General features: G+C 61.2%; 1 long non-coding RNA gene across 1 annotated transcript; it reads left to right on the top strand.

The window, feature by feature from the left end:
• The first annotated feature begins 1,747 nt into the window (after window positions 1-1,747).
• On the top strand, window positions 1,748-8,752 carry LOC308657642. Its single transcript, XR_014024023.1, has 4 exons — window positions 1,748-2,609; window positions 3,776-3,897; window positions 6,463-6,546; window positions 6,856-8,752. It is a non-coding gene; the product is annotated as an uncharacterized lncRNA (long non-coding RNA).
• The last annotated feature ends 3,365 nt before the right edge of the window (window positions 8,753-12,117 follow it).

The raw sequence follows: 12,117 nt of genomic DNA, 5'->3' as shown, positions 1-12,117 counted from the left end.
AGACACATGCAGGATCCCAGCTACATGCTTGCATAAGGACACCCAGACACACTCATGCGTGCACGCGCGTGCACACACACACACACACACACTCTCGTCTCCGCCAGGCAGTGTAGACCTCAGCCGCAGAAGAAAGCCCTGCCCCTGACACCTCCCCCATGCCTGGCTGGCGGAGCTCCAGTGATGTCCCTCCCGCCCTCTGCTGGGCTGGGCTCTTTGGGGAGGGCTTTTAGTACCAAATGCGGTGGCGCCTGGTACTGCAGGGGCGCTCTGCAGCCACCGTGCTGAGCAGGACGTTTAGTTTTCTGCAGGAAAGAGAGGGCGGGGCGGAAGCGGTGTCTGGGGTGCTGGGCTCCCGTGGAGCCTGCTGGAGGGGCCCGCAGGGAAGACCCTCGAGGGTGCACTTTGCACAGATGGGCGGGGCAGGAGAGACCACAGGCCAGGCAGGCGTGTCACAGAGTCCCATTCCAGGGCACAGCGGGAGTAAAGGGCCTTCCGTTGGGTCTGAGTGACGCCCCCTACTGGCTTTTGCCACCCAAATTCTTCAAGTTCAAAGTCATTCCCATCCGCTCCAAGCCCGCCTCCCCACTCCCCCACGACAGTCCACTTCACAGGACTTCTGAGGGGGCCAGGCTGCCTCCTCGGGGCTTCCTGGTCATGCCACGGGCCATCTCTCCATGGTGAGGCTCTGGAGACTCAGCCCTCTCCCAGCCCCTTTCTCTCCGCGTCTCCCCCCAGTTCCCCAGCGGCCATACAACATGCGCTTGGAGAATCAAATGTTTTCCTACCTCAGGGGACAGCTGTGGCAGATGGGGCTCTGTGCTCACATCCCTGCTTCCTGTCCCCGGGGCAGAAAGGCCTCACTCTTGCTCCTCCCTCCACACTGGCAGGGCCAGGCGGCTGGGATGGGGCTCATGGAAAGGGCTGAAATGATGAGCAGCTCCTAGAACGTCTTCCATGATCCCTTCACTCATTTCTGTCTCCTGTTTCTGTCTCTGGGGATACAGAAAGTGCGGGAGTCTTTGGGGTCCTTGGAGACGGAGCCCAGGTCCCCGAGTCACTGTGTGAGCAGAGCTCTCTTCCTGCACTGAGAACTATGGAGCCACTGAGATGGGGGGTGTTTGTTACAGCAGCTGGTGTTGCAGTTAACACACCAGTGAGGCCACTTTTCCCCCCATCTCTTGCAAACCTGGAGCAGGAGAAGCCTTCAGCTATCACCTCCACCACACGCCCGCCCCCTCTCTCCTCCTATGCAGGCCTGACCCTGTGGCTTCCCTCCTTATAGATCTCCCAGGACTCCCAGTGACCTGGGTAGTTTCCTTCTCCACCTCCTCTCCCCAGTTCCTAAATGCTGGCGTCCCCCAGTCCTCCTGTTTCCCTGACATTCTCTGCCCCCTCCTGCGCCACCTCCTGGGCACTGATCCCCCCTGCAGCTAATGCACGAGTGGGGGACGCAGGAACCCAGGCTTCTCCAAGCTGCCAGATAAACTCAGGCTGTGGTGTGAGGCGACCCGGGCAGGAGGGGGGACACACCCGACGGCCGAGACCTAAGTCCAAGTCATGCTGATGGCAAGAGCAGGAATGTCCCCGCGGACCACGTGGGTTTTTAAGAAAGAAATGACTCTCCTGCGCGGGGGCTGAGTCTAGAGACTGGGAAACTCCTGCCGAGGCCGCCACTGCCCTCCCTGGGGCGGGCCTCCCCGAGGAGCTCCAGCAGCTGCGACCCCGGGTTGGCGTCTTGGTAAAGGCAGGGGGAGGTCCTGGGAAAGGGCCAAAATGCACAGCGCAGGGGACAGGGGAGGGCCCGGGCTCTGGGCGGCTGGGAGGGAGGAGGAGTGCCGCGGGGACACTGTCCAGCTGCCGCCTGCGCCCTGGGAAGGGCCTCCTCTCCCGCGTCCTCTCCGCGACCCTTCAGCAGCTCAGGGCCCAGGACATGCGGAGGAACGCCCCCTTTCCTACGGGGAGCCTTGCCGGCGCTGGTGACCGGCCCCTGAAGCCACCTGCCAAGGACAGCTCACGCCTCCCCCTGCAGGGTCCGGAGAAAGGGAGTTGCCCGTGGACTTGTGCACCTGTCCGACAGGTGCCCCAGGGCATCTTCCAGGCGACCGAAAAACCGGTCGTCCCCACCCAGCCCGGCCTGGCTCACCACCTCCTGGCATCTCCCTTAGGAAAGGATCCAACCCGCTCCAGGGGAGTCCTGAGACCCCTGAGTGTCCCTCTGCCCTGCCGCCCCCCAGCCTGACCCCTGTCCACCCCGGCCGCGTCCCCACAGCTGGCGCTGCGCCCCTGTCTCCCCAGCCAATCAGGACAGCGATAGCCTCGAGGCGGGGAGGTGGGCGGGGCCGGACTGACCCGGACGCGGCTCGCGGGAACTTCTGTGGCTGGTGACAGTGTTCGCTCTCTTGGGACTGCCTGGGCTGCCCCGGCGTAGGCAGTGAGGAAGATCCTGCGAGTGTAGACGTCAGGTGTGTGCATCGTGTGTGCGTCCGTTGGATGCAAATTTTACATCCAAAGAAAAAATATGTACAACTTTCATACCTGGCTTTGCAGCCCTCAGCCACGGGACAACCAGGCACCTTCTGAGAACTGCTGTTCGTTGGCTTGTTTTTGTGAGTGACGCACACAAACCTGGGTGGGATCAAACCTGGGTGGGATCGCCTGCGCCCTGGGCTGGCGGCAGAGCCTGCGCAGAGCAGCGACTGGAGACTCGCAACTGTAAAGCGATGCTAAGAATTTGGGTCTCTAAGCACGTGCAGACGTAGCGGAGGTACAGACAAGGGCTTAAGGACAGACAGTTCCCGGCCCGGCCCTGCCCCGCTAGAATCCACCCCGTCTAGGCAGCCTATCACTGCCCACAGTGTCGCCCCAAATGTCCTTGGAGGGTGCCAGATCGTCCTTTGAAATGTCACAGAAATAAGGAGGACAAACAGTCAGCGATGTGATAAAACTAGCTTAGTAAAGGCCAAAGGGGGTATCTAGGTGGTCAGGTGCGATGTTCCCTGTGAGCCCCAACCCCAGCCCCCTTAGCTGCAGGAGGAACATTTTTATAACAGACTTTGGGGGAAATGTCTCCTGCCCTGGGACTGACTTCTCTGTTCCTCATTCCCAACTGGTGCCCTCCCTGCTCACACCCCCAGGGTCTCCCCTGGGAGATGCCTTCAGGCAGTTGCTCCCAGGGGCTGGAGCTAGGCCTCTGTCTAATTCTATGGCTGCATTTTTACCATTCTCCCCTCCTTTTCCACGACAGAAATACCTGTCTATACCAGGAAGCACAAACATTTCTGTATTCCTACATGTAGGGGCTAGCTGATGCTCCTGTGGTAGAAATTGCTCATTGTCATTGAATTTGCCTTCTTCTCTTCTTCCTAAGTAATAGAATTTTTATCTGGGGATATGACCACACAGAAATAAGGACTCCATATCCCAACCTCCTTCACAGCAAGCTGTGGCCCTAAGATGTGCAGCAAGAGGAGGGACTACTTCTGGAAAAGTGTCCTTAAAGATAGGCGTCACAGCTGGGCATGGTGGCACATGCCTGTAATCCCAGCAGCCTAGGAGGCAAGACAGAAGGATCGTGAGTTCAAAGCCAGCCTCTGCCACAGCGAGGTGCTAAGCAACTCAGTGAGACCCAGGCTCTAAATAAAATACAAAATAGGACTGGGGGTGTGGCTCAGTGGTCGAGTGCCCTGAGTTCAATCCCTGGTACCTACTATCCCCCCGAAAAAAAGATAGGGAGACAACATTCTTTACCCCTTTCTCTTTTCTGCTGACTGAGTGAGGACATGATGGCTGGAGTCACACTGGATCAGGAGGTGGTAGCCATGTATAGTCTCTGACACCGGGGTGCTCCTTACCAGACTGGGCCACCTATCACTGGACTTCCATAAGAGAGAGATGGTAACACCCTCTTATTGAAAACACGCCTTGGGACTTTTGCTTGCTAGTTTGTTTTTGCAGTATTGGGATGGAACCCAAGGCCTCATTCAAGCTAATTAAGCACTAATCTGGGTTTTCTGTCACCCACAACTAAACCCAGTCCTGACATACCAACTTCTCTGTCTGAATGCTTTGATCCTTGTGTTTAAAATGTCTGTTAGGGCTGAGGATGTGGCTCAAGTGGTAGCGTGCTTGCCTGGCATGCATGAGGCACTGGGTTCGATTCTCAGCATCACATAAAAACAAAATGAAGATATTGTTTGCTCTAAAACTAAAAAGTAAACATTAAAAAAGTCTGTTAAGCCAAAATTCTTGATACTAAGAGATCTGTAAGTAAAAGGGTGTGTTGGGCCGTTCCGGGCACCCGCCGAGCTCCCTCGGCTCCTGGCTGCAGGGCTGGAGGGCTGGATGGTGTGGGAATTACATCTGCTACATGTCAAGGGCTAAGAGTACTGTTAGAAGGCAAATCTGGGAAAGGAAAACGTAATGGTTTACACCCAACTTCCCCTGGCCCCAGATGGGATCATGCAAAGGGGGGGAAGCTTTGGGATGGGAGGATCTTCCGTAAAGGGAAGCAACTGTTGCTTCCGGATCTGTTGGGGCGCAGGGTGAGGAATGTTGACCCATGAACAGGGCCGGTGGTCCTAGTGGTCAGCCACATGGGGCTGAAGGGTTTCAACGTACATTAGCAAATGTGAAGCAGTGTATTTCTGGTCTGCCCATGACCATTAACGGATTACCTTCCCTTATCGCTCCCCCTTCATCCTCTGGCCCTGGTAACTAAATTTAGGAGATCTCAGAATTTCCCTTCTATCATAACCTTTCCTCAGTTTGCTCATAAAAAACTCCTATTGATTCCTCAAAACCCTGCTCAGGTCACCGTTTCCCTTAGGTGTTGCTTGGTAGAACTAATTATTAATTATTTCCTCCTTCACGATTTCTCTGTACCTTCCACATGTGTAATTATGAAGCACTTATTGCATACCCAGACCCTCACTGAGTGCTGTACCCGCACTCTCTGTTTTAATCCTCACTAGGTATTTGAGATGGGTCATTATTTTAAAACTTCTCACTTTACAGATTTGCAAAGTTAGGATACTCTTCCTGAACCACAGAAATAGAGAGCTTGGGACTGGGGCTGCAGCTCCCTGGCAGAGCACTAGCCTAGCGGGAGCAAGGCCCTGGGTCACACCTCAGTCCCACCCCCAGCCTCACCCACCCCCACCCCACACGCACAGAGCCTGGGGGACCAGGGCCTCCTCTTCTAACTCTGCGCTGACTGCCAACCCCACCCCCAGCCACCCTCTGGGGAGGGGCCCTGCCTGCACATCCGTCCCTCCTAGGGCTCAGGGGCAGGTGTATTCACCTTGCTCCCTGACACCTGACCCATAAGCCACACCTGCAGGTGAGCCCAGGCACGGTGGGACCGAAGTGCCCAGTCGGAGCCCCCAAGTGCCTACCTGGCACACAAGGTCCCTTCCTGGTGGCTCTCCTCTGCCCAGACCCTTCCCCCGGGCGCCCCCAGGGCACCTGCGGGCGGCCCCCCCACCTGCACAGGCAGCCGCCGTGGCCTGCGCCTGCCCTTCTCCATCCTGGCCTGGGGCTGCCCTCTCGCCCTCCCTGGCCCTTGGCTCACACGTTCCCACGGGAATGTCTCCTCCGCTTGACCTGCGGCCCTCGGAAGCCAAGCCCAGGGTTTGCCCTTATCATTTTAACACCTGGGCAGGCAGCCCTCGTCTCCAGGCGCCGTGAGCCTGGAGACCCTCGAGAGCGCACGGTGGTGGACCCAGCGGCCCAGGTGGGCGTTCCTCCTTGTGGCCACTAGGTGGCAGCAGGGCCCCCAGTTGTCGGCTACCGGGAAAGGCCTCCAAGGTCAGTGTTTGCCCTCCCCCCCCCCCAAGCCAAGACCTTGGGGGACTCAGTACAATAAAATAAGCATTCAAAGAGCTTATTGGCCACTCTTTTGATAGGTAGTCTCAAGGGGACTAGAGGCAAAAAGGTCTGAAAATTAGACCCCTTCCAGACTTGCAGACCGCCTGGGTTCCTCTTTGCCTTGACATTTCCTGGCTGTGTGATTTTGAACAAGGTTCTTAACCTCTCTGTGTCTCAGTTTCCTAATGTGTAAGTGGGAATTACAATGTCCCCCGTGGGGAGGCTCAGGGCCCTGGCATGCGGTGAATCCCCAGTGGGTGTTTGTGGCTTTTACACCCTGCCCCCAAGGGGCTGGCAGGGTAGAAATGGCAGAGAGATGAGAAGTTGGGCCAGTGTTGAGGCCAGAGGGCAGAGAAGGTCATGGAGGGAAGCAGGATTCCTGCAGGGGGCGCTGTTCCCTGACAGGGACCTGGAAGGAGGGGCGCACAGAGCCCCCAGGCTGGGAGGGCCTGGGAGGGGAAGACTGTGTCCCAGGCCACACCTGTTCCCTGGGCCCAAGGAGCCCTTGTCCCTTGTCCTGCCAGCGCTCCTCCAGTAAGCCCCTGGGCCTGCGGGGGGGGGGGGGGGGGGGCTGCCATGCAATTGTATTTTTAGTTCCCTGAGCCCTCGGCCTCTGGAAGACACTCTCCCCACCCCCAGCCTGGCCCCTGGCTGAGCTTACAGGACGTGAAGGGACTGGTCAGTATGGGGCCTGGAGAAGAGCCACGGTGGGTGGCTGGGGGGGGCAGTGAGGGGGGTCTGGAGCAGCCTGGGGGCCCTGCTGTCCTGCCGGGGGCTCCGGGCAGGTCCTGCCAACTGAGTCCAGCCCTATGCCGAGTACTGGCCTGGCGCTGGCCCAGGAGGGTGCCCTTGCCAGGAGGCTGGGTGTGGGGTGCTGCGGGCTTGGGGAGGTTGCGCCCCGCCCAGCCTGGGAGGGAGGGGGAGGGGGAGGCAGCCAGACCCAGGCACTCGGTTCTTGTTCTTTCCTCGTCTTTGGTCCCCTTGCAGGAGTTGCCGGAAGGAGCTGGTGGCCTCCTAGAGACTGGCAGACTCAGAGGCCACCTCAACTGGACTCTCCGCCCTGGAGAGCACAGGGCCAGGCTCACACCGCCCATGGGGCTGGAGGGCTCTCTGTGCAGGGGACCAGAGACCAAAGATGGTGGACCCTCTGCCAGGACCTTTCCCTGAGCTTAGATGATGACACTTAAAATGACCACCACTCCAAAGGCCAGGAGCCCAGCCAAGGGGCGCCTGCCATGTTGGTGACAGCTGGTGACTTGCCCCGCCCGGTTGGTTCTCAGGGTCTGGCATGGTCAGCGTGGACAAGCAGGGTCTTAGGTGGACCTGCGGGCCCTGGGTGGGTGTGGCTCTCCCCTGCAGCCCCGGGGCCCTCAGAGCCTGGACGAGGGGTGGCGGTGGCAGAGGGGAACGCTTTGACTCGATAGAAGGAAGCATTTTTAAGGCTTAGGTGGTGACCTGCCGTCCCCCGGGAGCACCCCAGAGCTGGCGGAGGATCTGTAGGGAGAAGACTTCAGAATATGAAGGCTTGGGGTCGACTCCATGGCGCTCAGATTTGGGGACTCACGGTGTTCTGGAACAGGGAGAGGGAAACCAGGAGGGGGACAGGCCTCGCTGTCCATCCCAGGGACCACACCCCCTCACAGAGCAGCCCACCCCGGTCGCCACAGCATCCGCTCTGCTGCAGCCTGAGCAGGTGGTGCCCGTGGCCTTGGCCTCCATTAGGTTAAATGGTCAGCTCCACAGACGCGGGTTTCCAGGTGCAGCCCTCTAACGGGGCCTGCAGGCTGGCGACAGCCTCCTGACGCGATGATGAGACTTACACACTCAGGCTGTCCCCAGACAAAGAGCTGGGGTGGGAGAAGCGCGGGGACTTGGAGATGATCAGCTCGGGCAGCCCACCCCTCGGGGTGCCTGCGGCTCTCAGGGGACACAGGCAGAAGGGGACAGAAAACTGCTTGACGGGTCCCAAGCTCTGGCGCTGAGGATGTCAGTTGGATCCCAGGGCTGTGGGACAGGTGGCCCCACCAGCCTCGGGCAGCCATCGCAGCCTCCTTCTTTCTGGCCTCCCCTCTGGCACCAGGGCCTCGCCCTCCAGTCAGAGGTGGGGGCTGGAGCTGCCGAGGGTCTGAGCGGCTCCCAGACCCTCCTTTTCCACGGATGCCAGTGACTGGAAGGACAGACGGGGACCCCTGGGGTCCCCGTGCCACTTCTGCCTGGTCTTCTGTCCGCTGCCAGGGGGACCCACTGCTAGGGAGTCTCAGCGTCTGCCGGCTGGCGGTCACTGTGGTCCTCGGGAAAGGGTGCCAGACGCGCAGCCTGTGCGGTGCTGGCTGTGGTCATCGGGAATCCGCGGTGACTAGACCCTGGGGGGCCACACCAGGGTCACCCAGAAGCAGCGGGTCATGATCACCCTCGAGCCCTAACTGGCTGGCCTCGAAGCTCCCATTCTGAGACGGCCTCTGACTGGCAGGGCTGAGAGGCCACAGACCCTGTCAGGCCTCGGTCAGCAGGTTTAGGGGAGAACCCTGAGGTCCCAGGAGTGACCCCATGCCTGGGCCTCAGCAGGGCCGCGCTGGGCAGTGGTCTTCAGGAGAGTTATGAGGTGGCCGTCGCTGCTGACCCCTGCAGTGTGCGCCCTGGACATGTGCTCGCCCACATGTGCTCGCCCCTCTGAACCACAGTGGTCACAGGGGACAAGGCCGGCTGTGAAGACACAGAGAGGCACCTGGCAAGGCCTTGGTCACCGCACATGGGTTCTGTGCCTGCTGAAGGGGGTCTTATTTTATCCTGTTTGTTCTCAGCATGTCACAGCCAGGGTTCCGACACACTGTGCATGGGACGGAGAGATGATAGATGATGGACAGGCAGAGAGAAGGAGGGAAGAGAGGGGGAGGAGGGAGGAGGAGGAGAGGAAGAGGGAGGAGGAGGGAGGAGGAGGAGGAGGAAGGAGGAGGAGGAGGGAAGAGGAGGAGGGAGGAGGGAAGAAGAGGAAGGAGGAGGAGGGAGGAGGAGGAGGGAGGAGGAGGGAGGAAGAGAGGGAGGGAGGAGGAGGAGGGAGGAGGAGGAGGAGGGAGGAGAAGGGAGGAGGGAGGAGGGAAGAAGATGAAGGAGGAGGAGGGAGGAGGAGGAGGGAGGAGGAGGAGGGAGGAGAAGGGAGGAGGAGAGGGAGGAGGGAGGAGGGAAGAAGAGGAAGGAGAGAGGGGGAGGATGGAGGGGGAGAAGGAAGGAGGAGGGAGGAGGAGGAGGGAGGAGGGAGGAGGAGGAGGGAGGGAGGGAGGAGGGAAGAAGAGGAAGGAGGAAGAGGGAGGAGGAGGAGGAGAGAGGAGGAGGGAGGTGGAGGGAGGGAGAGGAGGAGGAGGGAGGAGAGAGGGAGGAGGGAGGAGGGAGGAGGAGGGAGGAGAGAGGAGGAGGGAGGAGGGAGGAGGAGGGAGGAGGAGGAGGGAGGAGAGAGGAGGAGGGAGGAGGGAGGAGGAGGAGGGAGGAGGAGGGAGGGAGGAGGGGAGGAGGGAGGAGGGAGGAGGAGGAGGGAGAAAAGAGGAGGGATGAGGAGGAGGGAGGAGGAGGAGGGAGGAGAGAGGAGGAGGGAGGTGGAGGGAGGAGAGGAGGAGGAGGGAGGAGGGAGGAGGAGGAGGAGAGGAGGAGGGAGGTGGAGGGAGGAGAGAGGAGGAGAGAGGTGGAGGGAGGAGAGAGGAGGGAGAGGAGGAGGAGGAGGGAGGAGGGAGGAGGAGGGAGGAGGAGGGAGGAGGGAGGAGGAAGAAGAGAGGAGGAGGAGGGGAGGAGAGGGAGGAGGGAGGAGGAAGAGGGAGGAGGAGGAGGAGAGAGGAGGAGGAGGGAGGAGAGAGGATGAGGGAGGAGGAGGAGGGAGGAGGAGGAGGAGGAGGGAGGAGGAGGAAGGAGGGAGGAGGAGGAAGGAGGGAGGAGGAGGGAGGAGAGAGGAGGAGGGAGGAGAGAGGAGGGAGAAGAGAGGAGGGAAGAGGAGGGAGGAGGGAGGAGGAGGAGGAGGGAGGAGGAGGGAGGAAGGGGAGGAGGAAGAGGGAGGAGGGAGGAGGAAGAGGGAGGAGGAGGAAGGGGAGAGAGGAGGGAGGAAGAAGAGGGAGGAGAGAGGAGGAGGGAGGAGGAAGAGGGAGGAGGAGGAAGGGAGGAGAGAGGAGGGAGGAGGAAGAGGGAGGAGGAGGAGGGAGGAGGGAGGAGGAGGAGGAGTGGGGAGGAGGATAGAGGAAGGAGGAGGAGGGAGGGAGGAAGGAGGAGGAGGGAGGAAGGAGGAGGAGGGAGGGAGGGAGGGAGGAATAGGGAGAAGGAGGAGGAGGGAGGAAAGAGGAGGAGGGAAGGAATAGGAGAAGAAGGAGGAGGGAGGAGGAAGGAGGAGGGAGGAATAGGGAGGAAGGAGGAGGAGGGAGGAAATAGGAGAATGAGGAGGAGGGAGGAATAGGGAGAAGGAGGAGGAGAGGGAGGAAGGAGGAGGAGGGAGGAAGGAGGAGGAGGGAGGAAGAAGGAGGAGGGAGGAATAGGGAGAAGGAGGAGGAGGGAGGAAGGAGGAGGGAGGAAGGAGGAGGGAGGAGGAGGGAGGAGGAGAGAGGAGGGAGGGAGGAGGAGGAGGGGGAGGGAGGAGGGAGGGAGGAGGAGGAGGAGAGAGGAGGAGGAGGAGAAGGAGGAGGAGAGGGAGGAGGGAGAAAGGAGGAGGAGAGGGGAGGAGGAAGGAGAGAGGGAGGGAGGAGGAGGAGGGATGAGGGAGGAGGAGGATGGAGGAGGAGGAGGGGGAGGGAGGAAGAGGAGGGGGAGAGGAGGGGAAGGAGGAGAGGGAGGAGGAAAGAGGAGGAGGGAGGAGGAGGGAGGAGGAAGAGGGGGAGGGAGGAGGGGGAGGGGAGAGGGAGGAGGGGAGGGAGGAGGGGAGGAGGGGGAGAGAGGAGAAGGGAAGGAGGAGGAAGGAGGGAGGAGGGGGGGGAAGGAAGGGGGAGGGAGGAGGAAGAAGGAGGAGGGAGGTGAGGATGGAGGAGGGGAGGAGGAGGGAGGAGGAGGAGGGAGGAGGGGAGAGAGGAGAAAGAGGGAGGAGGAGGGGGGAGGAAGGAGGGAGGAGGAGGGGGAGGAAGGAGGGGGAGGGAAGAGGGAGGAAGGAGGGAGGGGGTGGGAGGAGGAGGGAGGAGGAGGGATGAGGAGGAGGAGGAGGAGGAGGAGGGGAGGAGGAGGGAGGAGGAGAGGAGGGAGGAGGAGGAAAGAGGAGGAGGGAGGAGGAAAGAGGAGGAGAGAGGAGGAGGGAGGGAGGAGGAAGAGGGGGGAGGGAGGAGGGGGAGGGAGGAGGGAGGAGGGGGAGAGAGGAGAAGGAAGGAGGGAGGAGGAGGGGGGAGGAGGGGGGAGGAGGGAGGGGGAGGTTGGAGGGAGAAGGAGGAGGAGGGGTCTGTGACATGTAGAGAGGACGAATGGGTGGTGGTGGCTGGTGCCCGTGGCTGTGGAGGGGGTGCCTGTGGCTGTGAAGGGGTCTGGATGCATACTGAGTCCCTGTCCTTGTGCTGGGCTCTCTGGCAAGGCCAGCTGGCCTCCCACTCAGTGAACCCGTGGGGCCCAGGAGCTGCGCAGGGGACGGAGCGGAGCCCCTGCCCCTCGAGACCAAATGGGGCCTGGCAGCCGGGCTCCCAAGGCAGCTCTGCCCCCAGCCGCTGTGTGACCAGCTTCCCCTCCAAGGGGCCTGGTCCCTGGTGGGGTCTGAGAGAGCCGGCCACTGTCACGCGAGAGGCTGGGGATGAGGAGGCACCAGCAGCCGGGCCGTGGGCAGCACCTGTGCACATGAGGCCAAGCGACCCTGAGGAGGACCCGAGCGTCACTTCGCAGGGCAGGGCCCGAAGCCAGGAGCCCCCGCCGGGGGCCAGGGACCTGCCCTGAGCTGGCTGCACACACAGCACCGGGCTCCTCCCACTCGTCCTGGTGGGCGAGGGGCATCCAGGAAAATGGGCAGGACGTGACCCAGGAGGCTGCCGGGGTCAGGGCAGTCCTGGGGCCAGTGGGCGCCGGTGCCCAGCCAGGACGGACCGGGAGGGAGCGTCGGGTGTCACGGCGCTGGCAGGGGCCTGGGCTGTGCCCTTCCCGCTGGCTCTTTCCACACCAGCCCTCCCCGTGGCCTGAGCTGTCCTGGTCCTGTCCACAATGGCACCTGCCCCAAAATAGCTCCCATGTGAGGCAGGAGAAGGCAGAGATTAGACCCGCGGAGGGGAGGGGGCGGGAGCGCGGCAGCAGCAGGGGGTATAAAAGCCCATCGGG

Source organism: Spermophilus citellus (assembly GCF_964194105.1).
Source record: "Spermophilus citellus genome assembly, chromosome: 10".
In the NCBI taxonomy this organism is placed as follows: domain Eukaryota; kingdom Metazoa; phylum Chordata; class Mammalia; order Rodentia; family Sciuridae; genus Spermophilus; species Spermophilus citellus.
Note: the sequence above shows the minus strand (reverse complement) of the source record. Positions and strands in the feature narration are given on the sequence as shown.